At 58.7% G+C, this 26555-nt stretch overlaps 1 protein-coding gene and 1 long non-coding RNA gene across 9 annotated transcripts in view; both read right to left on the bottom strand.

Annotated features, from left to right (window-relative positions):
- Positions 1 to 9735, bottom strand: part of ARHGEF9 (Cdc42 guanine nucleotide exchange factor 9) — a 207089-nt gene extending 197354 nt beyond the window's left edge. For 4 of the 8 annotated variants that reach the window (XM_058423253.1, XM_058423252.1, XM_040084205.2 and 1 more), the window contains exon 1: positions 8613 to 8727. The gene's annotated coding sequence lies outside the window, so the exon portion shown is untranslated. Of the gene's footprint in view, positions 1 to 8612; positions 8730 to 9718 lie in introns of those variants that run through there. The other 4 variants (XM_040084203.2, XM_040084206.2, XM_058423250.1 and 1 more) reach the window with 3 other exon arrangements.
- Positions 9736 to 10393: 658 nt separating this feature from the next.
- On the bottom strand, positions 10394 to 12096 carry LOC120762072 (uncharacterized). Its single transcript, XR_005703811.2, has 2 exons — positions 11865 to 12096; positions 10394 to 11155 (listed from the first exon to the last, which is right to left on the bottom strand). It is a non-coding gene; the product is annotated as an uncharacterized LOC120762072 (long non-coding RNA).
- Positions 12097 to 26555: the final 14459 nt, after the last annotated feature.

Genomic DNA, 26555 nt, shown 5'->3' with positions numbered 1-26555 from the left:
GGCCACTGAGGAGTTCCTGCCCTTGGAGAATTCCAGACACTGCTGCTGCATCCCAGAGTGGGAAAACCGACTCCTGAAGAGTCAGAAGTGAAGATTTGGGAATTGCTGCAGCAGATCCCTTCTGCAGAACCCCTCTTTGCAAGCACCAGCTCATCTACACAGTTCCTAGCATCAGACCTGGCCCAAGGTCGCTGTGGACAGCTCAGGTGAGGAGTTCAGCTCCCTCCCTCCCTGCAGAACCCTCGTGGCTCCAATGTTTGCATTTACCAGGGGCTTCTGTGGCCCCCATTTCTCTCACTGGCGCCCTGTGCAGAGGGGCAGCACCTCGCCCCAGTGACTAATTGCCTCTTTTCCCGGTTTTCCTTCCTCCAGCAGCCCTCTCTTAGGAACAGGAGCACAGCCTGCTCAATCCTGATTGTTCGGCAGCGACCGGAGCCCTCCCAGCTCTGTTTGCCACCGGGAAACCCGGAATTATTCCTTTATCGTAAGTCACCACAGCTGACCCAGCAGCGCCTGGCACAGCCCCACGCTGGAGCCCTACAAACCCGCCAGAGGAAGGTGTTCCTGCCCAGCCAGGGCTCAGAACAAGATGTTCTTTAAGGTCCCTTCCAACCCAAACCATTCTAGGATTCTGTATTTCTGGTGGCTCTGCTTTATATTCAGTTTGTTCATTCAAAACAATTTAAAAACCAAGCAGAAGGAGGCTTTAAGATCCACCCTCATTCCTTTTGGAACATTTAAGGTCTGGCCTTAAAAATCAGCCTTCACAGGAATGGAAACAAAGTGGTGTGACAAGAGGAACCATCAGCTGAAGGCACCAGGGCTGAGACCTGGGACGGTCCCACAGCTCCAGTCCAGATTCAAACACAGCCTCACATTGTCTCAGCTTTCATTTTAACACAAGGCTTCTCTTCAAAGTCTTTGCCCTTCATTAATCACCTCCATGAGCATGTGAAGAGATAATTTATAGGAGTTATCACCCAAAATGAACCAGATCCATCTGGCTGTGGAGAGACCCTACACACACTCTACTCAGATATTCCTTAAACCATTTAACTAAATCTAACTCAGAATTTAACTGAAGGACCGAGGGAAAGTCACCCTGGGAGCTGCTGCTCAAAGCTCCCACCTCAGAGCAGCAGAGCCCCTGGGAGAAACCAGGTCCCTGCAAATAGTTCTTATCACTTCTCTAAAACCGGAGCAGCAATAACAGGAAGAAATTGTTTTGGCAGGACTTACACCACATAAAGCAGCGGTGTGTGAAAATCTCCCTGGAAAACACAGAGAAAGAGCGAGCACGGGGTGCAGAGAGCATCCCCTAGGCTCAGGTGGGCTCCCAGGCACCCACCATGGCCACGGTCAGCATTCCCACATCACGGGGGCACGCTCACCCTGCTGGCATCACCCGCACCGTGCAGCACAGAGCATTCTGCGGAAATGCCAAGACTCCACCTGAGCCCTGCTGTTTCCCCCAACTTTCCCCGTTATCCGTGAGCGGATGCTCCCGGGGTGACTGCAGGAGGACACGGGGTGCGCTGCTCTCCTGCTCTCTCAGTGGTCAGAGCCTTTTCCCAGCTCCAGCACACGGTGTGGAAACCCAGTTCAGGATGCGTTCTGCCCCCAGAACGCTGCCCAGCTCCCTCCAGCGCGAGGGAGGGATGGGAAGGTGGCAACAGGCTCAGGGGGTGCCTGATGGGAAGCGCCCTTCCAGTGCACACCCAACACCTCCCGCTGCTCAAACACCCCGTGGATGCTCTCCTCCTCCTCTCACTCTCGGCTGCACTGCCAGGCTCAGGCAGGACCCTGGTGCCAGCCCTGAACCGGAGGAGGCCAGAGGGTGCCGTGGTGAATCCTGGCCAAAGCTCCGGCCCAGAGGTGCTGTGTGTGACCTCCCGTGCAGTGACACGGCAAAGGTGCTGTGTGTGTGACCTCCCGTGCAGTGACACAGCAGAGGTGCTGTGTGTGTGACCTCCCGTGCAGTGACACAGCAGAGGTGCTGTGTGTGACCTCCCGTGCAGTGACACAGCAGAGGTGCTGTGTGTGACCTCCTGTGCAGTGACACGGCAGAGGTGCAGAGGTTCTGCACATGATCTCCCGTGCAGTGACACAGCAGAGGTTCCGCATGTGACCTCCCATGCAGTGACACGGCAGAGGTGCAGAGGTTCTGTGTGTGACCTCCCGTGCAGTGACACAGCAGTGGTGCTGTGTGTGTGACCTCCTGTGCAGTGACACGGCAGAGGTGCTGTGTGTGTGACCTCCCGTGCAGTGACACAGCAGAGGTGCTGTGTGTGACCTCCTGTGCAGTGACACAGCAGAGGTGCTGTGTGTGTGACCTCCTGTGCAGTGACACAGCAGAGGTGCTGTGTGTGACCTCCTGTGCAGTGACACAGCAGAGGTGCTGTGTGTGACCTCCTGTGCAGTGACACAGCAGAGGTGCTCTGTGTGACCTCCTGTGCAGTGACACAGCAGAGGTGCTGTGTGTGTGACCTCCCGTGCAGTGACACAGCAGAGGTGCTGTGTGTGACCTCCTGTGCAGTGACACGGCAGAGGTGCTGTGTGTGTGACCTCCTGTGCAGTGACACAGCAGAGGTGCTGTGTGTGACCTCCTGTGCAGTGACACAGCAGAGGAGCTGTGTGTGACCTCCTGTGCAGTGACACGGCAGAGGTGCTGTGTGTGACCTCCTGTGCAGTGACACAGCAGAGGTGCTGTGTGTGACCTCCTGTGCAGTGACACAGCAGAGGTGCTGTGTGTGACCTCCCGTGCAGTGACACAGCAGAGGTGCTGTGTGTGACCTCCTGTGCAGTGACAGCAGAGGTGCTGTGTGTGTGACCTCCCGTGCCGTGACACAGCAGAGGTGCTGCATGTGACCTCCCGTGCAGTGACACAGCAGAGGTGCTGTGTGTGTGACCTCCCGTGCAGTGACACAGCAGAGGTGCTGTGTGTGTGACCTCCCGTGCAGTGACACAGCAGAGGTGCTGTGTGTGTGACCTCCCGTGCAGTGACACAGCAGAGGTGCTGTGCGTGACCTCCCGTGCAGTGACACAGCAGAGGTGCTGTGTGTGTGACCTCCCGTGCAGTGACACAGCAGAGGTGCAGAGGTTCCGCATGTGACCTCCCGTGCAGTGACACAGCAGAGGTTCCGCATGTGCCCTCCCGTGCAGTGACGCAGTCCCCGTGCCCGGGCAGCCGCTCACATCGCCGCCGTTGTTCCCTCGCACAATAGGCACTTCTCAGAGCCACGAGCGACACGGGGCAGCTTTAAACTGATTAATGGTCCTCTCAAACAAGGCCCGAGTGTGCGGGAGGCCCCTGGCACACAATGCCAGCCCAGCGGCAGCAGGACGGCATCAGGCGGTGCCCGGTGCCAGCAGCCGAGCCGCAGCCACGGCCCGTGCGGCTTGTTCAGCTGAGGGACACGGCACGGCTGCTGCCAGGCTCCCGGTCCCTCTGCCAGGCACGTGGCAGCACGGGCACAGCACAGAGCCGACCGCGGGGCCTCCCCGTGCCAGCTCACAGCTGCCCAGGCACCCTGCTGCACAGACCCAGCACAGCCTCACCCTGCACGGGCTGGGCTGAGGGAGAGCTCAGGAAACAGCCCCGGGAGCTTCCGAACCGAACGCTGCCCTGGCGTGTGGCACCGCAGGAACGTCACACGCGCAGCTTCGCTCCTTACACCTGCCCCGCTTGAGTGCTGGCCCTCTTTTGGGATGGCGGCCAAAAGGGAATGAGAAACCTGAGGAGGGCGAGCAGCAGTCTGGACAGCGGAGCTGTGGGATCCTCCTGCTCCTGCCTGAACATCCCAGGCAGCCTGACAGGAGCCGTGGCTCGCACAGGCGAGCGAGGAGCAGAGCCCAGCCTGGGAAGGGCGGCTATCGCTGCCAACCACCGAAGCCACAAAGATTAGCGAAGGGAGAGAGGCAAAGCGAAAGCCAACACAGGCAGAGCAGCTCACTGCAGCAACAAACCAAGGCCAGGTGAACGGGCAGCCAGGAGGTGAAAACAGAGCTGCCATGTGCTCTGCTGCCTACACACACCCTGAGATCCGGTCCACGTGCTGGCACCTCAGAGGCAGCACTCGGTGGGTTCTGTATCCCCCCAAACGCTGATTTTACACCCCTCAGCCTGCTCCACCACACACCATCCGCAGACAGGAGCGGGCTGAGCAGCAAAACGCTGCAAACTGCAACAAAGGACCGTGCCCCGCTCCATCCTCACTCCAAGCTTCCCTAAACCCTGAGGTTTCCCATGAAAAACCAGAGGGGCGGGTTTGGGCAGAAAGGCAGGGATCTGGGCGAAGCGTGAACTCTGCACAAAACCAGCCCGGAGCTTTGTGCTCCTCTTGCAGCCCTGGCTACCCCACCACATCCTCTGAGCACAGCGAGACACTGGAGGATGTGAGCAAGCCCGAATCCTGCCCTTGCCCCAAACAATAGGCTCCGCAATAATGGTGCAACCAGAATTTCCTGTGCAGCGGCGCGCGCCAGCTCCCGGGAGAAAACACCCTGGGAAAGCTCTGCCGCAGGAACACGGCGTCAGGGCAGCTCCTCCAGCCTCCTGCCCGTGCTGGGATGCTCCTCTGCAAACAGGGAAAGCACCACAACCGGGCCCAGGCTGAGAAGCAGGGGAAAAAACCACCCCAGCGGCTTGGAACAGAGGACATCCTACCCCGGCTGTGGGTAATCCATTATCACAGCAGCCCTTTGCAACATCTGGCCCTGGCTTTTCTCTCACGGATGTTTCATATCCTGCAGGGCTGGGGTTCGGGAGGCTCATGGAAATCTCTCCATCTCTCCTGGAAAGGTGGCACAGGAGGCAGCAAGGACAGAGCCGCTGTGGCATCAGGCAGCAGCTGCGGCCAAAATGCTCCAGTGCTGGAGCTTCTCCCTGGAATGAGGGATCAGCACAGCTCCAAACACTGAGAAAATCCCAGGACAAGCTCCTACAGCAAAGCAGGGATGGTGGATAACCCCAGGCTGGAGCAGGGGGAGAGCACAAGGAGCGCCCTGAGAAGGAAGAAGGGGCAGAGCCAAAGTGTGATGAGCTGGCCACAGCCACCACTCTCCATCTCCCTGCACCACCGAGGGGGAGAAAGGGAAGAGACTGGGAGAGAAGTCAGGCCTGGGAAGAAGGGAGAGTAGCAGGAGGGTGATTTTAAGGTTTGGCTTTATTTCTGCACACCTTCCTCATCACCTCAGGAATTCCATCACTCTGGATGTGCAGAGAGATCAGCACTTACTGCAGAAGGGAAAAGCTCAGGAAGCAGGTGATGGCACCTGAGCCAAGCTTAGCAGCGATCCTGAACAACGGGGGATGCTCCAGCACCTCCATGAGATCTCCTGGAATGAACACAACTGGCCAAATTCAGTCCCTTCCTACTGGATTTAGCACACAAACGGTAACCAAGCAGCTGGGACATCAAAGAGGGAACCAGGGAAACACAAACAAGGATTTCACCCCATTTCTTCCATCAGCTCCCCTAATTTGTCTCCCCAAGGCTGTGGGCACCAGGGCAGGGCTGACCCCAAGCAGCCTCTAACTGCAGCAGGTAAATGTCGAAGGGCAGAGAAAGCCAAGCCTCAACCCCAGGATTAAGCAGGGCTCTGGGTTTGGCATGGGGACAGAGGTGGTGAGGCTGGAAAGCACACACTGCCTGGGACCCCAAATCCAATACACCCCCCACGCAAAAAACCCACCCCCAGTGCTCCAGCCCAGCTCCTGGTGTGCCGCAGTGTAGGACTGGCTTTACTGGGCAGGACTGGGTCAGGAGGAGCAATGGGCGGCTCAGCAACACCTCCCAACAGAAGGGACACACAGCTGTGGGCTCCACACCCTCCTTCCAGAGAGGAAAAGCACAGAAACCTCATACAAGACCCCCAGAGCTCTCAGATCTCAACCTACAGCACGAAACAATTGCTGGGAGATAACTGGAAGAGGCATTTTTAAAGAGTTTCTTCGGGGGAAAAAAAAAATCCAAGGCTACTCCACAATTTCTTATTTTAACAACTACTTGGAGCCAGCAGGCTGCAGTGGCACTGGGAACTGGTCTGCAGGGGCACTCAGCCCTCAGCACTAAATGACCCAAAATTCATTTGTTAGTGTTTATTTGCACAAGAGTTTCCCCCCAAACTCCGCGGTTCCCAGACACGCATCGCTGCCCTGATTCTCCAGCCGGGTTCACCCTGCCCATCTCCCCGCCACCAAAATCCTCTGTGATGTTTGCAAAATGCCCCCTTCTGGCAAATTCCAGCTCAGGTTTTCAGGACGGACAGTGCGGACGAAGAAAACTCCAACAAATCTGTCATTTAACGGAAAATTAATACTGTGTCCTAAACGTCAGCGCCAACCCAGAAATAACCTCCTTCCCACGGCTATCGCGTGCTGGATGCGAGAAAGCCAAGCACAACAGACTTCTCAGAAAAAAACACCCCACAGAATTCAAAGCTGGTGAAGCTGATGCCCTGAAACAAGGCTGGCACGAGGCCACGGGGCAGCACACGTGGTGACATCCCCGGCCCGTGGAGGGGCACGGGTGGGAGCAGCTCCCACCCATCCCGAGGCACAGGAATTTTATTAAATCAGCTGATACCAGTGCAAAAATTGGGGAAGTCTTTGGGATCACAAGACACAAAATACAGGGGCAGGAATAACTGCTCTGAGCGTTGCTGGGTTGCAGTAATTGACTGTGGGGTTTTCAGCTCCCGGACTCAGATCTTTGAGATCCTCCAGACTATTTCCGAGGCTTAGTAAGGTAAATTGAAAAGCAAACCCATTCTTGAACCTCACCGGGAAGTTTCACAGGATCCTGCAAGCTGGAGAGAACAAAAACTCATTGAACAGGATGGCTGAGAGCAATTAGCACTCAGGAAAAGGAGCGGTAACAGAGGGCAGGAGCCTCCAGCGCTTGGGAACCAGGATGGGAAGAAACAACGTCTAAAGCAGGTGTGGGATGAACCAAAAATGGAGCAAAGCACCAGAAATCAACTTGCTGCACATGTGGCTTCGAGTTCAAGCGTAGTTTCCAGACTCATCTTTCCAAAGCAGACCTTTCTGCAGCACTTCCAGCTGAATTCATCAGGAGGCTTCTCAAAGGAGGGGATTTTCAATCCCCTTGTGATAATGCACCTGCCTCTTCCTCCTCCCCACCAGCGGCTTCTTCCCCCCGGACCAGCCCTTTCCACCCGTGCCAGCGATGGCACCACCCAGAGCCCCTGGGAGTCCCACCTGGACGAGCTCCTGAGCCCTGGGACAGCACTATCGGCAGGAGGAGGTCACTGTCACCTCCCTGAAGCCACAGTGGGCACCTCGGTGTCACACAGGGGGACTCGGAGCGGCTCTGAGTCCGTAACCTCCCTGCACACCAGGGATGCTGGGCAGCACGGCGTCCCCTCTCCACCCCAGCGCAAACACCCGGCCAGCTCCTCTTGCAACGCACAGAAATCAAATTAATTCCAGGAGAACGAGGCGGCACAGCAGAAATTCAGCACTCCCAGTCCCTGTCTGGTCCACGGGGCACCGAATGCCACTGGAATGAGCCTTCCTGGCAGCACCGGAGCAGGGTACCCAAACCCCCCGTGCAGGAGCTCCAGCAAGGCATCCACCTGCTCCAGCACTTACTGTAACACACCTAAATTTGGCGATTTTACTTTCCCCAAAGCCAATCAGAGACGATAGCGGGGAGGGAGCGAGCAGCATTCCATAAATACTTGATTTGAACAGTGACAGCAGTTGGGATCCAGCGGAGCGAGGGTTTAACAGCCCGTAACCAGCCAGCCCAGCGGGGTCAGGGGGGAGCCGGGCGCCGCAGGAACACCGAGCTCCTGCCGGGATCGGGCGTCACTCGGGGAAGGAGCCGTGCCTCGTTTTGTAACAAAACCCGAGGGAGGAGCAGGGAGGTGATAGCAGCCATTAATCCCCGCATTTTGAAATCTCCCATCTCATAAACTTTCAGGTGTAAAACAAACTCACCAAGGGGGGGATGGGAAGAGGAACCCTCCAGCCAGGCTCTGTAAATACCCGAGTGAGACTTTCTCTCCATCAGCCTCCCCAAGACCACTAAAACCAGTAAGAAGGGAACGCTCCCAACCACGGAACTCCCACCAGAGCCCACAGAAATGTTCCCCTGCGCTCCAACGCGCCTCGGATCAGCCTGGGCAGCAGTGACCCGGTTCTCCGGGAGCTCACACGGGCGTAAACCGAGCTCAAACCCGCTCGATTCCGAAACACGCGGCGGAAAATAAACCCGGACCCGGGCCCGCGGCAGGAACTGCCCCGCTCAGCTTCGAGCCGGTGCTTCCTCAGCAGCTCCAACACAGCCAAAAAACCCCAACAAAGAAAAGATTCCCACGTGATGTTACATAAAAAGAGGGAGGTTTTGCGAAACTAATCCCAACTTCGCGGCTTTGTGACCGTTCTGGGGGACGGGAGGGAGGGTTTGTCCTGCAGGTACCTGCGCGGGGGTGACACGGATTTGTGGGCGCAGAACACAAAGAGAAGCGATGCGACACTTTACTCCCGTTAAAGTCGCGGCTCCGGGGGCAGCCCCATCCCCATCCCGGGACGGGGGTGGCGGTGCCGGTGCCAGCCCCGGTGCCGGTGCCAGCCCCGCTCTTACCTCGCTCACCGCATGGCCTCGGCGCCGCACGCTCACGCGGTCCCGGCGATCAGGGCAAAAACTCCGCGCTGGCGTCGGAAAGTTGAAATGTTTTTAAAAAACACACACAAAAAAACCCTTACAAATTAAAAAAAAAAATAAAAACACCAAAAATAATAATAAAAAAAAAAATAAAAAGCGCCCGAAGGTGCGAGGGACTCAAGCAAAAGCGGGCGGCCGAGGGAGAGCCCCGCCGCTCCGCGCCCCGCTCCCGCCGCCCTCCCGGCCGCTCCCCGCCGGCCCCGGCCCGGGAGCCCCGGCAGGGCCGGCGGAGCGCTCAGGGGGCGGCGGCGCTGGCCCCCCCGAGCCGGGCTCGGGCCGTCCCCGGCGCCCGCCCGCGGGCAGCGGGGTTCGGGGGGCGGCCGCCGGGGCCCGGCACGGGCCGCGCTGCTCCGCGCATCCCCCGCGCCCCGTCCCGTCGGGGCCCGCCCGGCGCCGCCGCCGCCGCTCTGCGCACACGGCACCGACGGCGAGCGACGCCAGGCAAAGCGGCCGCTCCGTGCGGGGCGGGCCGCGCTGCGAGCCGCGGGATCGCTGCGGGATCTCTCCACGCGGGATCGCTGCGGGATCTCTCCGGGATCTCTCCCCGCGGGATCGCTGCGGGATCTCTCCCCGCGGGATCGCCGTGCGCCCGCCCGCCCGCCGGGCCCGGACCCCGCCCGCCCGGCACCGCCCCGGCCCGGCCCGCGCTGTCCCGCCGGGGCTGCTCGGGGCTGGGGGCGATGCCCGCACGCAGCGCTCGGGGGTCGCTGTCCCCGCTGTGTGTCCCCGCCGTGTCCCCGCCCCGCTCCGGCGGGAAGAACAATCGGAGGAAGCGCGGCCCCGGCCCGTCCCACGCACCCCCGGCACCCCCGGAGGCTGAGCCGCAGGAGGAGCCCGAGGGGCCCCGGGCTCTCTCCCCCTGAGGTGCCCGGCCGCTCCGGCCCCTGCCGGGGGCTGGAACCAAACCATCCCTAAGGGCTCCTCCAGAGTGACAAGAAGACGCCTTCCCTCGGGCACACCCAGAACACCCGACGGCGACTCTTCCATCGCTGCTGAGCAGCCCACATGGCAGCAATTAAATTTACCTTGATGTTATCCAGGTTTCTGACTCGCGAATGGGGTTGCTATCACAGGCTATTATCTTCCTTCCAGCTTCTTGTGTTCCCTGTCTCTGGGAGGGAGATCCCTTCTTTCCCGTGCTGGGAGAGGAGGCCTGCACAGCCCCAAACCCAGCTCCTTTGGGGCTGCCCAGGGGCTTCAAATCACTCCTGGGAGCCAGAAACACCTGGGGAATTGGGTCTGACCAGGGGCTTCAAATCACTCCTGGGAGCCAGAAACACCTGGGGAATTGGGTCTAACCAGGGGCTTCAAATCACTCCTGGGAGCCAGAAACACCTGAGGAATTGGGTCTGACCAGGGGCTTCAAATCACTCCAGGGAACCAGAAACACCTGGGGAAGCAGCGCTGAGCGTTACCAGCTTGTCCCCCACAGAAGCATGGAATTGTGAAGGCTGGAAAAGCCCTCTGTGACCACCGAGTGCAACCATTCCCCCACACTGCCGAGGCCACCGCTGAGCCGTGTCCCCAAGGGCCACAGCCACACATTCTTTGAACGCTGAAAATGACAAAGCAGAGTTTCCCCACTCTGACCGTGCATGCCGCCCCTCCATAAATCCCTGCAAATCCAGGCATGCTCTCCCCATCCGGCTCTCCATCCGTGTCCCCACGTGGACAAATAGGAGATCACACAAATAAAGAACTGCTTTGAAGAAACGGCCTTTTTATAACATTAAAATATTACAGGGAAATTAAATAATTATTTGGACAAGGCTTAGTGGATTTAATTGCTGCTTTTCCTTTGCATGTAATTGGTGTTTTAAGTTACGTTTAACAGCGTTTCCCATGGAGAGGCAGGTGTGTGCCACAGAACGAGGCTGTTATTAATAGGATAACCACAATTAAGTAATTGGGAGCGCCGTATCAATCACTCCTTTGGAGCAGCACAGGCGCGGAGTTTTCCGGCTGCTTTTCCCATGGCTTCAATGATGCAGCAAAACCAAAGAAAAGCTTTGAAATTCACCAGGGGCAGCAAGAAACTCCTTAACTTCTGTGTCAATGGCCCATTGATGGGGAGCTAATCTGAGGGGCAAAGTTCCATCCCGGTTCCTCCCAGGAACCAACATCTGCCGGAGCAGTGTCGTGGCAGGGCAGCGTCTGAGGCTGAGGTATCCCCCAAGGAAAGCTCAGCCCTGCTGGTGCCACACAGGGGTCACATCCAGCCCCCTCCCCATCCCATAAACACCCACTGAGCTGCCGTTCTGCGGATCAGGCACCCGGGACTGGGGAAATGGGGGCTCTGCTCCAAGCTGTGTTTAATATTCCCACTTGGAACACGAAGTTGTGCCGTCTCCCGTTTTCCTCCTCGAGGGAAGCCGCTAAAAGCTCCTTTTTCCCAGGAAAGGGGAGAGTCTGAGGGGTCACACAGCTGTGTAAGCTGGGCTTGAAGATAACCTTTGGATGCACTTGAAAAATAAAAGAGAAAACAAAGAAAAAGGAAAATCACAGTACGCACAAAATCCGTGGGCAGCAACACCGACGTGCCCAACAGGATGGGGGTAACACCTCACAACCCCCAGCCCTTTTTTCTCCCTAAACCCCAATTTGATGAGGTATCAACCTTGAAATTTCAGACACAATCCACCAGACGGGGCCACAGCCCATGGGGTGGCCTCCCCAGCCACCGTCCCTTCCTCCCTCCTCGCCTCTCCCCCAGAAGACACTTTTGCCATCCAAGGACATAACCCCCCCAGGGCCATCCAAACACGGCTCCTGAAATATCTCTCAAGTGCAAAAAAAACACAAAACAGAAGCGATAAGGAATTAGCAGCCTCTTGGAAACCCAAACAACGTTTCTGCAGCGATGGAAGAGTCAGAAAATGTGATTGACTATGATTAAGGCATCCCCACCTCTCCCTGCTGGGGCGCCTGTGGGGTGCTCAGCCCCACAGAACTGCAGCTGCCTTGTCCAGGAGACCTCGGGCTTCTGCAGGGGTTCCGATTTACGGCTGGGCCGGGTCAGGATTGGGTTACAAAACACCCAGGCTGATGAAAATGGGTGTTGATAAGCTTCTCCCGTAGGTGCCACAGGGAGGGGCCCAGGGTGTCAGCCCATCCCATACCCTGCAGTCGCTGCCACTCTCAACTCGCTGTCGGTCTCACACCGCTCCGTACCTGATGCGTTCACTGAAACCCATGGTCACGGACTCCTTCATCCTCATGTCGAATTCAGACCCCGTGGCCAGGTGCTACAGGCTCCTTTCCCTGCCCAGAAGGGCTCAGCACTTCCATACTCCCCATTTATTCCTTAGCCTTTACTGGGTCCCAGCCGTTTCTTGCCTCCTTTCATTTTCTGTTACATTTAGTTCAAATAGTTCCAGCTGAGGCAGGACACCTGGTCCCAGCACGCTCCCACCAGAGCTGGGCATCAAATCAGAGCTCCCAGGTGGGCACAGCCTGAGTTTTTCCCGGCTAGAGCAGCTGGTGCCATGGCCTGATCCGGGCAGGCAATCCCAGGAACCCCCAGCACCCCACCTTGGGAGTCAAACCCAAGCACAGCCTCCTCAAACCGGGCGATTTCCCACCTGGCTGTTCTTCTGGTGCTCCCTCCGGCTCCCAGGATGGACAAACGCCTGGACCCGGGCAGGGGAGGCAGCAGCTGAGCTGCTCGTGGTGTGTGCACTCACGGGAGGCAGGCAGGGACCACTTTCAGAGCCTCCAATTAATTCATTAAGTGGCCCATGATAGAGATACTGTTTCTTTTTTCCTCCGTTTAAGGTTTTGATGGCTGCAGGATGGGGCAGAGAAAAGCTCTGCTCACCACCAAACCACGCTCGTTATCGCCCGGTTTGGTGCCGAAATGAGGGCTCTTTGTGCTCCTGTCCTTGCCCTGGCTTTGCTTATTCCTTCTCTTCGAGGGTGATTTTCTAGGGAGAGGAAAGAGCCTGGGAGAGCATTCCTGACCAACAGGAGCCATCTCAGCCTCACCCACACCGCCAGACACAAACACAGCCCGGAACAAACCCGGCGAGGGAAACCTGGAGGGAAGGGTGAAACCCCCAAGGCGAGAGCTGAGCACATCCCTGGAGCTGCTCTGCTTCCAGGAGATCCTTCCTGCTGCAGTTCCGGGCTGGTTTTCCATAACTCGGCAGAGAGTTTGCAGGATGTGTTCCTTGGTGTCTCCATTTCTCCGGCTGGGCTCGGCAGGGCTGATGTGCTGCTCCAGCTGTGAGGTTTTCTTCACGTGCTGCATCCACTGCAGGGCTCTCCTTCCATCCCGCAGCGTGTCCTTGGCTCCAGCTCCATCCTTTGGCCCTGCTCCGCCCAGGAACGCGCCGAGGATCTTGTCTTAACAAGAAACCGACTGGCGGCGGAGCAAACAACAAACACGGAGAGTTAGCACATCCCCCAAACCCGCCCCACGCCGAGGAGAGGCAGAGCCCGTGCTCTGCCCTGCGACAGGCTCGGGGATGTGCGGGATGGACTGCAAACACAGGCTCGGGATGTGCGGGATGGACTGCAAACACAGGCTCGGGGATGTGCGGGATGGACTGCAAACACAGGCTCGGGATGTGCGGGATGGACTGCAAACACAGGCTCGGGGATGTGCGGGAGGAGCTGCAAACACAGGCTCGGGATGTGCGGGATGGACTGCAAACACAGGCTCGGGATGTGCGGGATGGACTGCAAACACAGGCTCGGGATGTGCGGGATGGACTGCAAACACAGGCTCGGGGATGTGCGGGATGGACTGCAAACACAGGCTCGGGATGTGCGGGACAAGCTGCAAACACAGGCTCGGGGATGTGCGGGATGGACTGCAAACACAGGCTCGGGATGTGCGGGATGGACTGCAAACACACGCTCGGGATGTGCGGGAGGAGCTGCAAACACAGGCTCGGGATGTGCGGGATGGACTGCAAACACAGGCTCGGGATGTGCGGGAGGAGCTGCAAACACAGGCTCGGGATGTGCGGGATGGACTGCAAACACAGGCTCGGGGATGTGCGGGATGGACTGCAAACACAGGCTCGGGATGTGCGGGATGGACTGCAAACACAGGCTCGGGATGTGCGGGATGGACTGCAAACACAGGCTCGGGATGTGCGGGATGGACTGCAAACACAGGCTCGGGATGTGCGGGATGGACTGCAAACACAGGCTCGGGATGTGCGGGATGGACTGCAAACACAGGCTCGGGGATGTGCGGGAGGAGCTGCAAACACAGGCTCGGGATGTGCGGGATGGACTGCAAACACAGGCTCGGGGATGTGCGGGAGGAGCTGCAAACACAGGCTCGGGATGTGCGGGATGGACTGCAAACACAGGCTCGGGGATGTGCGGGATGGACTGCAAACACAGGCTCGGGGATGTGCGGGATGGACTGCAAACACAGGCTCGGGGATGTGCGGGAGGAGCTGCAAACACAGGCTCGGGGATGTGCGGGAGGAGCTGCAAACACAGGCTCGGGATGTGCGGGATGGACTGCAAACACAGGCTCGGGGATGTGCGGGAGGAGCTGCTCTTTGCCGAGGCGCAGCCCCGAGCTGTGCCGGGGTCAGAGCCCCCGAACCCCGGGACAGCACCCAGCTGGAGAGGGGCAGGAACAGCGCCGAGACGTGGGGAGGGGGCTGAGGGGGCCCAGCCCGTCCCGGGGGCTGCAGGAAGGGACCTGGCAGCGGGGCTTTCACAGAGCATCGCCCCGGCCCTGCACAGCCCGGCCTCCTTCTCCAGGCTCCACATCCCGCACGGGGCTGGCCCCAAATCAACAAGGAATGGCGCCTTTTCCTGCTTTTTCCCCTTTTCCCCCCAAGGAATAGTCCCATCCCTGTTTCTAAGCAGCTCTAGCACACCTGAACTGTCCTTTCCCCTCTCGTATCCCCAAATCCCCATTCTCAACACTTCTTCCCAAAGTGGGTTCCCTCAGAAGCACCAGCCAGCCCCTGAGCCCAGCCACAGCCTGGGAGTGACAGCGAGCAACAGGCCAGCCCCGAGCAACAAGTGGGAAAACAAGGAAACATTTCCATGTATTAACTTCATTTCCTCCGTTTCCTCCGGCCTGGCAGCCTCACGGGGGGTTATTAATAGCACAGGGTGGATGAGAGCCGTGGCTGGGGCTCCAGGATCCCAGTGCCTGCCCCGACACCCCCCTGTAGCCAGGAGGGGATGATCCTGGTGGGATCCACTCACTGCACTCACAGCAAATCGCTCCTCCGTGAGATCCACTCACCGACCCACATCTCCTGCAGCTGCCCCGCAAACGCCTCTCAGGAAAACAGCATTGAGGGAAGATCAGGGAAACACCCAAGTTCTCCCCATTTCCTCCACCCGGGATTTTGGGAACGGCGCTTTTAACATCAAACCTCCTGCAATCTCATCCATTTCTCTTTGGGGAGGAGGAAGCTGCGCTCTCCTGTATTTGCAAAGCAAATGCTGCTGGGACCCAGCAGGGCAGAAGGAGCCAAAGCCACCCCTCAGAGACACCAAAGCCCCATTTTCCCACCTCGGCGTCCACCCTCGGCTGTGCTCCCTGCGAGGAGAGACACCCTCCTGCCACAGCTCATCCCAAAGCCTCCAGGCCCAGGGGTGGCATTTGTGGGACCACCCCGCTGAGCCGGGCTGGGCATTGGAGCTGGAAGCCCCCAGGGCTCTCCCCAGCCCCGCTCACTCCGAGCCGGGGCTGCCAAACCATTAAACCCAGTTCAGCGGCTCTGCCCCAACCAGTCCCAGCTCGCTGGAGACGGGCACGCTCTCTCTCCAAAGGCAGGAGCCGGCAGCAGCCCCGGGCAGATTTCTGCAGCCTGACTCACGCTGTGCCTCCGGAGCAGCACCGGGACCCGGGCAGAGCCACAGGGACAGCCCCAGCCCGGGCAGGGGCACACCGGGACCCGGGCAGAGCCACAGGGACAGCCCCAGCCCGGGCACGGGCACACCGGGACCCGGGCAGAGCCACAGGGACAGCCCCAGCCCGGGCACGGGCACACCGGGACCCGGGCAGAGCCACAGGGACAGCCCCAGCCCGGGCACGGGCACACCGGGATCTGAGCAGAGCCACAGGGACAGCCCCAGCCCGGGCAGGGGCACACCGGGATCCGGGCAGAGCCACAGGGACACCCGGGACAGCCCCGGCCCGGGCACGGGCACACCGGGATCTGGGCAGAGCCACAGGGACAGCCCCAGCCCGGGCACGGGCACACCGGGGCTCGGGACAGGGCACGGCCAGCTCCGGGGGAGGGCAGAGAGGTGGGAAACACAATGGAATGCTGGCAAAGAGCCCTTTCATCTCCGGATCCCCAGGAAATGTCCCCAAGGATCCATCTCCTCCATGGGCTCTGCAGTGGTGCAGCTCCAGCAGGGAAAAGAGGTTTTCACAACTGCAAGTTCCAGTACCCCTGCAAAATACTGCAGCTGGTTTTAAGCGTGGAAGAAATGATTTTATTTATCCAACCCGCTCTGAAACCGTGGAGTTTCACCTACTGCTGCCCTGGAGATGCTGCTGGAGGTAGAACCCACGATGCAGAAAACCCCTGATTTCAAATAAAAGCCTTGGGAGCAATGGGGAGTCTCCCACCCCCTTTGGGAAGCGCCCTCAGCTGCCAAAACCCTCTGCAAATCCTGTACCTCGTGTCTGGGGAGGTTCCTGCCCCACAGCTTCCAGCCCTGGCTCTCCCCTGAGCAAACTTTCCAACGCCACAGTGGCAGCAGGACCACTCCCACTTGGAAGGGTTTCCTGCAGTCCTGGCAGCTCCTCCTGGAATGGGGAGATGGAGCCACAACCCCCAGGAAAGGCTCGTGGAGGAAGGGAACTGCTGAGCTGCAGCAGCCGGGGTGGCTGCAGGTGATGGATGGAGCTCCCTCATCCAGCAGGATGGTAATTCCATCCCATCCCATCCCATCCCATCCCATCCCACCCCATCCCACCCCATCCCATCCCATCCCATCCCATCCCATCCCATCCCATCCCATCCCATCCCATCCCACCCCATCCCATCCCATCCCATCCCATCCCATCCCATCCCATCCCATCCCATCCCATCCCATCCCATCCCATCCCACCCCATCCCATCCCATCCCATCCCATCCCATCCCATCCCATCCCATCCCACCCCATCCCATCCCATCCCATCCCATCCCATCCCATCCCATCCCATCCCATCCCATCCCACCCCACCCCATCCCACCCCATCCCATCCCATCCATCCCATCCCACCCCATCCCATCCCATCCCATGGATCCCATCCCATCCCATCCCATCCCATCCCATCCCATCCCATCCCATCCCATTATCCCATCCCATCCCATCCCATCCCATCCCATCCCATCCCATTATCCCATCCCATCCCATCCCATCCCATCCCACCCCATCCCATCCCATCCCATCCCATCCCACCCCATCCCATCCCAGGGCACATCCAGCCCCCCAGTGTGGAGCCGTGGTGACTGACACACCCTGAGGCACAGATAACACCCCTGGGAACATTGGGAACAATTCCCCACTGCGGGGTCATAGCCATAAATCAGCCAGGTCCCAAAAACTCCTGGTCACAGCCTCTGTTCTGCACTCTCCTGCTCCACAGAGCTCAGTGTCCCCCTAGACCCAGAAGCCAGAAAACTTTAGGGCAGTTTTTGTTTAATGGATGAGCAGAGGTGAACCCACAGATCCGCCTGATCTTCTCTTTCCAGGTCTCACTGCATCCCCTACCCCCAGGGCACCGATCTCTCCTGAGCCTCAAAACTCCCGAAACAGGGAGCTGAGGATGCTGTGTGAAAGCAGAAACTATTCCCAGGGCAACCAGGGGTGTAAGAGGAACCAAGAAATGGAGAATGGGCACTGCACAGGTGAGGTGTGCCAGTAAAACACCCAGGGCAGTGCCCTGATCCCAAATCCATCCTTGCTCCAGCCAGGGAGGGTCCTGCAGAGCTCCTGCCTTCAGAAACTCCTGAGCTGATGCTGCTTGGGCTCGAATCTGAGGGATTTTCTCCAGTGGAGCTCAGCACAGTGCAACAAGCCCATCCCCAGAGGGGCCTCGGGCTGGGGCAGAAGGAGCCCAGAGAAGCTGAGCTGTGCCAGCCTCCCCAGGGCACCTGAGCACGGAGCCACCCCGCAAAACCAACACCCCACAGGGGCAGGAGACGGCTTTGGGACGTGGAATAGGAGCAGCAAGACCCAGCTCTGCTCCAGGCACTCAAACATTGGCACTTCCCAGCTCCAAGTGTCACCGTTGATGAAAATCTACAGGCACACGCCAGGGAGTTTGGTGTTTTAGACTGGCTCTTGGCGGTGGTTTGGAAGGAACAGCAGCAGAAAGCAGCACTCCTCCTTCCCTGGGCCTGGCTCGATGCCAGATTTTTCTTTTTCCCCCTGGTTTCACACCAAGAGGCACCTTATTATCATAAACAAATAGTTTATCCGAAAAGGAGATGGGAGATAGCGGCACATCCTTGGCACAGCTGTTCATGTGCACACGGAATAACTTCCCTGGGTTGCACAAAAGCACAGGGAAAGCTGCAGCAGAGTGTGGGGGGGAGGAATCAGATCAAACAGCTCAGATCAAACAGAACAAACCTCTGGATCAAAGCTAGAACAGCCTCACACTTCACTGTCCCACGGCAGCGACTGGGAGCAGGAGGAGGAGGAGGAGGAGGAGGAGGAGGAAGGCCTCAGGTGTGCTGAAAACACGTGTGGGAACTGCCACGGGAGTTCTGCCCAATCTCACCTGATTTTGTGGGAGGAATCCCCAGCTGATCCCAGCACCGAGCCCTCAGCATGGACACACAGGTGGCACTGGTCCCGGTGGGGTTGGTCCCAGCTCCCAGCACAGCTCCAGAAGCAGCAGGTTCCAAAGCCCCCCTGTCATGGGCAGGGTATTCCCAAGGGGAAAAAAAAACCAAATCAGAGCAGAGCCAAATTTATGGAAAGTGAGTGAAGGAGAAATCCCACGGGGAGCAGAGGGAAGTGGGGAAAGGGTGGTGGAAAATCGCTGCCCACCTTTGGGAGATGCCCAGGAATGCTTCCTGTGCTTCCCAAAGCGTGGGGAAGAGGAGGGAGCCTTCCTCAGCCGGTTCCTGGCACGGGAACAGAGCCAGGCTCAGGGGTTTGGGAAGGGTCAGGTTTTCCCTGCCACCCTGCCCTTGTGACATCCCTGCTCCAGCCTGGCCCGGCCCCAGGACACCCCTGAGGGGCTTTTGGGGACATCTGAGGGCAGCAGTGGTGACACCAAGGGACGCTGGAGGGCAGCAGGGGTGGCACTCCCAGCACTGGCCAGGGGACATGAGCAGGACAAGGAAGGTGGCCCCGCCAAGCAGGGCACATCAGGGATGGTGAGGCCGGGAATTCACTCATCCCTGGGGGTCCCAGGTGGTCCCAGGGCTATCCCTGCCCTCGGGGCTGCTGGCTCCAAAGGCATCCCGTGGGCAAGGAGGGAAGGGGAGATGCCATGACCAAAAAATGGACGAACTGATGGATGAGCTTCATCCAAAAAATGGATGAACTGGTGGATGAGCTTCATCCAAAAAATGGATGAAGCTGGGGTTCAGGGAGAGCCTGGCCACTGTTGGGGTCCTTGTGGCTCTCAAGGGGCTCGAGGCCTTTCCCCAGGCTGACCCTGCAGGGAATTCCCTCTGTTTATCCTGTAGGAATCCCTTCCTCTGGTCTTGTTTTTCAGACTCAGCCTTAAATCACTCTTTAATCAGATTTGAGTCTCCTCTGCCTTTGGCATTCCTTAATCTCGGAGATTCTTCCTACAAAACATTCCCAGGGCTCCCACATGGAGGCTCCAGGTCTCATCCAGACAATCCTGACCTTCACTGCAGCGACTTTTCCAGCCCTGGAAAATCCAGGGAGATTTCCATCACTGCTTCCTGCTCTTGAACCAGTGCCTAAAACCCAAAATCCCTCTCCAGCTCTCCCGGAGCCCCTTTAGGCACTGGCAGGGGCTCTGAGCTCTCCCTGGAGCTTCTCCTCTCCAGGTGAACATTCCCAACCCTCCCAGGCTGGCTCCAGAGGGGCTCCATGGCCTCCTCTAGCAGTTTCCTGAGGAACTCAGCCCCGCATTTATTGGGGTGGGTCCTTAATGGCAAATTTCAGCTTGAACCCATCCCTCTCTGACCACGGGCAGCGCTCGGCCATCAAACGCTCGTTGTGATTTTCCTGGTGCTCCCTCCCATCCGTGCCGAGCCCGCCCTGCCCCAGGCGCTCCGTGTCCCAGCCTGCCCTCCTTTGGAAAACAGGATTTTCTCTTTTACCGGCAGCACGGAAAGGGAGGAAACCCGCGAGGAGCCGGTGCCCGGCAGCTCCTGCGCTGCTTCCGCTCCGGGACGTCCCGGGGCAGCCGGGGAAGCCAAACTTTCCCGGGTGAACGTCGGGTTATTTCCACACGCTCCCAGCTCCAGACTGGTGGGACTGGGAGGAGCGGAGCTGGGTTCAGTGAAGCCCGTGGTCCCACCCTGCGGCTTTGGGGTGGGGTCAGATTCCGCGTCCTCGCCCCATCCCACCTGCCTCAGAACCCAACCTCCGCCAGATTCCACGGGGGATAAAAACAACGTAACCGTGAAACCATCCCAAACTCATCCCGAACCGTCCTGTGGGACGGGGGCCGGGCACGCACCAGCGGTGTGGATGTGCTCTGGGGTCAAGGGGCTTGAACACAGGGCAGGTTTGCAGCTCCCCCCACGACGGGAGTGACCCAGTCCCCGGGGCAGAGCGCACTGGGCTCTCTGGTGCCCCTGGTTCCTGGGCACACTGCAGCGCTGGCTTTGCCTGCCTGGGTTCCTGCCCCTGGGAAGTCACAAAGATTTGGCACCCAGGGTCCCCTCATGGTGTGAGACCCCACAAACCCCCTCAGCCTGCGGTGCCCTCACAGCCAGGGGCCAATTCAGGTGGCACCAAAGCCACCAAAGCCCTCCAGGGTCACAGAACGACTGATTTGGGTTGATTTGGATTGGGAGGACCTTAAAGCTCACCCAGTGCCACCCCTGCCATGGCAGGGACACCTCCCACTGTCCCAGGCTGCTCCAACATCCAACCTGGCCTTGGGCACTGCCAGGGATCCAGGGGCAGCCACAGCTGCTCTGGGCACCCTGTGCCAGGGCCTCAGCACCCTGCCAGGGAACAATTCCTGATTCCCAATCTCCCACCCAGCCCTGCCCTCTGGCAGCTCCTGTCCCCCCCCCAGTCTGTGCCCGGTGTGTCACAGCCCCCTGACACCTCACCCTGGGGTGTGACTCGGAGCTGTTGATGCTGAAGGCTCGGGGCACGGAGGGGATGTGAAGCTCTGGCTCATTCTGGTTTTCCCCTGTCACGTCCCCAAAAAGTGCCCCAGGCTGCCTCAGGGGAATTTTGGGGAGACCCAGCTCGGCACTGGACATAATAATAGAACAAGGGGGAACAGTTTTAACTAAAAGAGGAGAGATTTGGATGGGAGATTGGGAATCGGGAATTGGCAGGGTGTTGAGGCCCTGGCACAGGGTGCCCAGAGCAGCTGTGGCTGCCCCTGGATCCCTGGCAGTGCCCAAGGCCAGGCTGGACATTGGGGTTTGGAGCAGCTTGGGGCAGTGGGAGGTGTCCCTGCCATGGATGGGTTTTAAGGTCTCTCTAATCCAAGGTTTTCCGAGATTCTGGGATTCCATGAGCTGCAATAACGGAGCTCTCCCTTAGAGGTCAGCCCAGCACCAAAACTGGCCCGAAATTCCCCTCGGGTGGATGCGATCCCCGCGAGCAGCCGGGGTTTGGTCACCAAAGCCCCTCCGGGTGGGCAGGGGATGGTCCCCAGCGCCCGCAGCCGCTCCCCTCCTGCTGCCAGGGGATATTCCCAAAAGCTGAGCTCTCCCGGCTGCTCTCTGCTCCTTGCCGTGCAGGGACTGCTCCGAGCCCGGGGATCCCCCTGCCTGGGGAAAGCCTGGCCAGCTCCACATTCTGGGGAGCAGGATGACCTGGTCCTGCTGCTACTGCTGCTGCTGTGAAATTTTCCATGCCCAGAACAGCCAGGACAACCCCTCGGAGCTTTTCCTTCAATTCCTCCTTCCTTCCCTCCCTTCTGACAGACAAATATGATTCAACAAAGAGACACCATCCCAAAAAAACAAAATTAAAAAACCTGAAACACCCCTTCACTGACAGCACCTGCATCAGAAAAAAAAAACCCATAAAAAACAAAACCCAGCAAACCTCTTCTTTCTTTGTTGTCTTTTTCTTCCCCAAATCCCTCCCGCATTAAGCAGATTCCAGCATTGTTCTAAAAATAGCGGGATTAGAAATAATCCTGCAGCATGGAGCGGCTGTGGGGATGGAGCTGTGGGGATGGGGCTGTGGGGATGGGATGGAGCTGTGGGGATGGGGATGGGGCTGTGGGGATGGGGCTGTGGGGATGGAGCTGTGGGGATGGGGCTGTGGGGATGGGGATGGGGCTGTGGGGATGGGGCTGTGGGGATGGAGCTGTGGGGATGGAGCTGTGGGGATGGGGCTGTGGGGATGGAGCTGTGGGGATGGAGCTGTGGGGATGGGGCTGTGGGGATGTGGGGATGGGGCTGTGGGGATGGAGCTGTGGGGATGGGGCTGTGGGGATGTGGGGATGGGGCTGTGGGGATGGGGCTGTGGGGATGGAGCTGTGGGGATGGGGCTGTGGGGATGGGGCTGTGGGCATGGGGCTGTGGGGATGGGGCTGTGGGGATGGGGGCTGTGGGGATGGGGCTGTGGGGATGGAGCTGTGGGGATGGGGATGGAGCCGTGGGGATGGAGCTGTGGGGATGGAGCTGTGGGGATGGGGCTGTGGGGATGGAGCTGTGGGGATGGGGCTGTGGGGATGGGGCTGTGGGGATGGAGCCGTGGGGATGGAGCTGTGGGGATGGGGCTGTGGGGATGGGGCTGTGGGGATGGGGCTGTGGGGATGGGGCTGTGGGGATGGAGCTGTGGGGATGGGGCTGTGGGCATGGGGCTGTGGGGATGGGGCTGTGGGGATGGAGCTGTGGGCATGGGGCTGTGGGGATGGGGCTGTGGGGATGGGGCTGTGGGGATGGAGCTGTGGGCATGGGGCTGTGGGGATGGGGATGGAGCCGTGGGGATGGAGCTGTGGGGATGGGGCTGTGGGGATGGGGCTGTGGGGATGGAGCTGTGGGGATGGGGCTGTGGGGATGGAGCTGTGGGGATGGGGCTGTGGGGATGGGGCTGTGGGGATGGAGCTGTGGGGATGGAACTGTGGGGATGGGGCTGAGGGAATGGGGCTGTGGGGATGGGGCTGAGGGAATGGGGCTGTGGGGATGGAGCTGTGGGGATGGGGCTGTGGGGATGGGGCTGTAGGGATGGTGGTTGAACCCCCAGAACGGTGGCTGTGGTGAGGTGGGGGCATTGCTGTGACCCCAGAACGGGTATCCCAGACAGGAATCCCAGGCAGGAATCCCAGACAGGGATCTCAGGACAGGAATCCCGGGATGGGTACACCCAGACAGGAATCCCAGGACAGGAATCCCAGGAGAGGATTTCCAGGACAGGAATCCCAGACACAAATCCCAGCCAGGAATCCCAGAACAGGGATCCCAGGAGATGAGTACACCTAAACAGGGATCCCAGATAAGAATCCCAGACACGAATCCCAGGACAGGGATCTCAGGACAAGGATCCCAGGATGGGTACACCCAAACAGGAATCCCAGGACAGGAATCCCAGCCAGGAATCCCAGGACAGGGATCCCAAACAGGAGTCTCAGGACAAGAATCCTAGACAGGGACCCCAGGGCTGGCCCTGGCTGTGCTGACCCAGTGGGAGCCAGCAGCTGGGAACTGCCCCCATAAAATCAGGTGGGGATGGGATGGGATGGGATGGGATAGGGTGAGATGGGATGGGATGGGATAATGGGATGGGATGGGGTGGGATGGGATGGGGTGGGATGGGATGGGATGGGATGGGGTGGGATGGGATGGGATGGGATGGGATGGGATGGGGTGGGATGGGATGGGATGGGATGGGATGGGATGGGATGGGATGGGATGGGATGGGATGGGATGGGATGGGATGGGATGGGATGGAGGGGATGGGATGGGATGGGATGGGATGGGATGGGATGGGATGGGACGGGACGGGACGGGACGGGACGGGACGGGATGGGATGGGATGGGATGGGATGGGATGGGATGGGATGGGATGGGATGGGATGGGACGGGACGGGATGGGATGGGATGGGATGGGATAATGGGATGGGATGGGATAATGGGATGGGATGGGATGGGATGGGATAATGGGATGGGATGGGATGGGATGGGACGGGACGGGATGGGATGGGATGGGATGGGATAATGGGATGGGATGGGATGGGATGGGATGGGATGGGATGGGATGGGATGGGATGGGATGGGACAGGACGGGACGGGATGGGACGGGACGGGATGAACAAGCTCCACTTGACCCATGGAACAGGGAAGGAAGAAGATCAGTGCCCCAGGGGTGACACGAAGGTCACCAGGCTGTGCCAGAGCCGTTTTCCTGCAGCCCCTGGGCACAGGGGCCGGGGGTCCCCGGCAGTGCCGAACCCCTCGTGTTCCCTCGCACGGAGCAGAGCTGTTGTGTCGGCGCTTTTCAAATCAACTTGGAGAAAAACGGGGGGGAAAAAAAGAGAAACACTTCAAAGTGTGAGATAGATTCCTGCCACGACAACCGACTTCCAGCGAGGTTTTGTCAGCTGGAATTTGTTTGCAGCAAACGAGTCAGTTTGTGTTTACACGGAGGCAATTAGAGCTGAGGGTTTGAAGCTTTCCCAGTGGGATGGGCCATCCCAAGGGCTGATCTCACTGTCATCATCATCATCAACGCTCCACTGCCACCTGGAGCAGCGGGAAGGTGGTGGGAGAAGGAGAAAACAACCCAGGGACGAGGTGAAATCCATCCCTGCCAGAGCTGGGGGTGCAGCCAAGGGGGATATTCCTCGGGCACCACGGGAAACGGGGCATTAAACACCCCCAGGCATGAGGCAGGAATCCCCTGGATAACCCCAGTCCCTGCCAGGGAACCCCAGCTTTGCCACCACCTCGGGAGAAAACGCCCCTGTAGCTTTTGGAGGCCCAAAGCTCATAGTGGGATCTGGAAAGGCAACCCCGGGGCTTTGGGGAATGTCCTTTAAGCCAGGAAGCGTTTGGGATGCAGGGAGGGGGCTCGGAATAACAGCGCAGCAGGCTAAGGGAGGTTGGATGGGATCACAGCTCCAGAGCGGGAATTTGAAGCCTGGGTTTTGAGCTCATGACCCAGGACCCCCCAGGCACACAACGCTCACCCCTGCCCAGCCTTTCCACAGATTTTTTTTGGCTCCTCTGGCTGAGTTTTCCAGCCTTGGCCGTGCTGCCCCAGCGCCACGAAGGGAAATCACCAGAGCTCATCCCTCCGCAGCTCAGGCTCTCTGCCCTTGCCCTGCCCGGGCAATTTTTCCATCGCTAAATCGAATGAGGGATTCTCGGGAGCCCCATCCCCACAGGAGCCCGGGGCTCTGGCCCGTGCTGCTCCCTCTGCTCGCTGTCCCTGTCCCTGGCTGTCCCCACCCCGGGCAGGTCCCGGCAGAGCTCCTGGGGACAGAGCAGGGACAAGCAGAGCTTGGGGTAAAAGCCACCAGAGCTGTGACAAACCAGAGTGCCAGAGCCAGGGGCACAGCAACACCGCCCAGCCCTCAGCCCTCTGCGGCAGAGCCCCGGTGGGAGGAGGGGGGTTATTCCCAGCTGAAATACTGAACATTTTAATATCATGAAATAAGCGTCTTAAAAATATTTAAAGCGCGTACATTTAAATATGTAAAAGCACGCGTATATAAAAATAAATGTACGTCGTTATGTATTTTGTAGATGTATTTATGTATTAATAAATATTAAAATACTTAAAGGCATGTACATTGAAATATGTAAAAGCGTAGTTAAAATAAAAAGGTAAATGTGTATATTTAGTATATTTATATTAATAAATACTAAAAAGTATTAAAAAGCAACCTCTGCTCAAGGGGAGAGCTGGGTTGGGGCAGCCCTGAGTCCTCTCTGTGGGTCACTGCGGGAGGAGATTTGCACTGGGATGTTGGAAAAGCTCCTTAGGTGCCTCAAGAGTATCTGAAGGCACAGGGAGGCTTCTCCAGCTTTTCCAGCTGCTGGTCCAGGAGCAGAATCCGTGGCCATGGCAGAGCCCGTTTGACTCTAAAAGGAAACGGGGACGGATCAGGCTGGGCATGGGGAAGTTCTGCACTGGGGAAGAGAGGGAGCAGAGAGGGAGCTCTGATGGAAACGGAGCACTTCCAGGCAGGTTTGGAACGGGAGGAGGAGCAGGAGGAGGAGCAGGAGCTCACAGCCCCCAGGGCAGGGCAGAGCTTTGCCCGTTGTCTGGATTTCCGAAGGATGGAGAGGGAGAGGACAGAGCCTCCCCAGCTCTCATTAAGGGAACAGCTCATCAAGCTCTCCAGATAATGACGGCTTCTCACAAATCCAATTTCTGCCCAGGGAGGGCAGGACTCTTCCCCTGGGTCTTCCAAAGCATTTGGAAATCCTGGGAGGCACCTGAGGAACGCATCCAGCAGGATCCAAGATAAAACCATCGCTCTGCCATCCCAGGGATGTCCCAGCCAGCTGGGGTCACCTCAGAGCCAGGGAACCTCTGCTCCCTGTCGCTGCTGGAGCCCAGGGAGGGGAAATCTGCCTCTGGAGCCTTAAAGGCTGGATAACTCCCAGGGTTCATTTAATGAGGGTTTGAGGAGCCTTACCCTGTTCCAAATGGTCTCTGTTGCCTTCTCCCATGGAAAATTCCACCTCACTGGCAAATAACCAACAGACAGGAGAGGGAGGGGACAGAAAAACATTAAATCAAGGATAAAATAAGCACTGAAACACCAAACCACCAGTGAAATCCAATGT

The sequence above is a fragment of the Hirundo rustica genome, chromosome 21 (genome assembly GCF_015227805.2).
Source record: "Hirundo rustica isolate bHirRus1 chromosome 21, bHirRus1.pri.v3, whole genome shotgun sequence".
Taxonomy (NCBI): Eukaryota; Metazoa; Chordata; class Aves; order Passeriformes; family Hirundinidae; genus Hirundo; species Hirundo rustica.
This window is presented reverse-complemented; position numbering and strand designations above follow the sequence as displayed.